Source organism: Triticum dicoccoides, chromosome 5B (genome assembly GCF_002162155.2).
Source record: "Triticum dicoccoides isolate Atlit2015 ecotype Zavitan chromosome 5B, WEW_v2.0, whole genome shotgun sequence".
Lineage (NCBI taxonomy): Eukaryota > Viridiplantae > Streptophyta > Magnoliopsida > Poales > Poaceae > Triticum > Triticum dicoccoides.
This window is the reverse complement of record NC_041389.1, coordinates 595,170,896-595,173,253: the sequence shown is the minus strand read 5'-3', so window position 1 is coordinate 595,173,253 and position 2,358 is coordinate 595,170,896. Positions and strand designations below refer to the sequence as shown.

Below are 2,358 nucleotides of genomic sequence, written 5' to 3'. Positions count from 1 at the left end.
AAGTGTAACCGGGCATGTGACCGGAGAAGGTGATGGTGCGTTTTCTGCAACTAGCAACGAGAAAGCTACCACATGCGACCAGATGTGTTGCAACCGGCGATGGTGAAGTATGATCGTCGAAGACGGCGCCGTGATTTGCTACAACCGGTACCACCGTTGATGTGCTGGAACTGGCGCCGGCGATGGTGAAGTATGGTCGTCGACGACGACGCTGTGATTTGCTGCAACTGGCGCCGGTGCTGGCGGAGCCGCAACTGACGAGGAATGCTTCGACCAGTGGTCAATTTTGCTGGAACCGGCAGTGCGGATTGTGGCATAGGGGTAGGCCCACGCGGGCACCAACAATGCAGCGATGAGCGGCCAGACAAGCTATGTCGCTGCGCGCAGGAGCTTCAATCGAGAGACCATAGGGAGGCGACAGAAGCAAGCATGCACAGGGGGAAGAAGAAGACATGTGTGGGGTGCAGGCTAAGGCGAATCGTACGGCTGCTAGCGCATACATCATGTGGCTGCAAGTTGACCGGCCAAATTTGGGCCGGGCACCGGCACAGAGTGCTACCCATCCCAATAAGAGATTCTCTGATGCAAACTATGTTTTTTTTTCTATACCAAATATTAAGCTTCTAACGGTACGTCACGTAAATTGTCCCCAAATTTGAAAAATATTATCCACCAATGCCACCTATAAATGATAAAAAAAAAACATTTCACACAGTGGAATCCGGCTTCTGGGCCGGCCCATACAATAGGTACCTCCACTGCACTCTACGCGCTGCGAGAAGGCCAGCCGCCTGTTTGGGCCGGCCCATATCTGGGTAGCCTGTTTTTCGAATTTCGTTTTACTTTTTTCCTTTTTCCTTTTCATTTTTCTACTTTAATTATTTTGGCAGTTCAAAAAAGTTAAATATGAGATTTTTAAGTAATTTTTTAACAAATTATAAAATGTTTGTGTATTCAAAAAAATCGTGATTTTATAAAAAGATGTTTGCTTTTTCAAATAATATTCGAAATTTTAAAAACAAATGTTCGGGAAATTAAAAAATACTTGTGACTTTTTAAAAAGTTCATGTATTAAAAAATGTTAATGAAATTGAACAAAATTTTGTATATTCAACAAATGTTTATGTATGGAAAAATATCCTAAAAGTTCGAAAACTGTTTGTGACATACCAAATAGTTTATTCATTCATAAATTGTATGTTGATTCAAAAATGATCATGCTTTTCAAAAAATGTTCTTTAAATCAAAAAAATGTTCTACCAATTTCAAAAACAATGTTATTCCATTCTAGAAATGTTCGCCAATTCAAGAAAATTGTTAAAAAAATGTTTGCAAATACTATAAAATGTTCATGAATTAAAAAATTGTTCTTGATTTTCGATTTTTTTAAAAGTGTTCATGAATTTAAAAAATGTTCATGGTTTCAAATATGTTCCGGAGTTTAAAAAATGTTCATGATTTGAAGAAATTGAGAGTGATAGTATATCTCAGATGCAACAAAATGTAATCATGTTCATGATTTTTTTCTCCCGTTGCGATGCACGGGCGCTATTGTTTGTTTATTTTTAGAGGACTTACATAAATCCTAAGAAATTCTCAAGTGTAACATTGGAATTTATAAGGATTGTTTTGCATTCACATCCAGTCAAATCTCTATAAAGTTTATCTATTCCAGTTGGTGTATGCCAAACAGTTATTTCCAATAATTTATTTAGTTTTCTAATCATCGGATTCAAAGTACATAATACTTCCTCCATCCGAAAATAAGCAATTTTTTTATGAAATCAGCGACACTAATTTCAGGATTGGAGAAGTATATACGAGAAGCTGACGCCTACTTCACCGCGCCGGACGCTCATACAACAAACACACGTACAGTCATCCTACAAAAGCACGCATGCACACCAAGTCCCTATGAGCACCTTCGATAGACTGAGTCGGTACATCATCTTGAGATTGACGAAGTAGCCGCAGACGCCTTCATAGTCTACAAGGATGTCTCCTCTAACTCAACGCACATCGTCGACAGGTATGTCTCCTCTAACCATGTATGGCCGCCCTTGTTGGTTGTCATTTGCAATTGTTGGATGGACAAAATCGGTACAACATCCCCGCTGCCTCTTTCAAACCAATGCATCCAGTGGATGCATCCCCTCATGGGATATATACGTGGAAATCATCATAATAAAGTGACTGTTGATTGCCATTTGCAATTGTTCTAACACAAAACTTACAACTCACTATAGCTAAATTGGTACCTAGGAATTTAGTATAACTATTTTCTTGTGATTTTACAAGAAAACGTTCCGATGATAAACTGCACTTGACAGCTTGCCGGCATATATAGAACTAGAAGTA

At 39.2% G+C, this 2,358-nt stretch overlaps 1 pseudogene; it reads right to left on the bottom strand.

Annotated features, from left to right (window-relative positions):
• The window catches only part of LOC119308048, a 10,305-nt pseudogene extending 9,496 nt beyond the window's left edge, over nt 1-809 (bottom strand).
• Between the last annotated feature and the right edge of the window lie 1,549 nt (nt 810-2,358).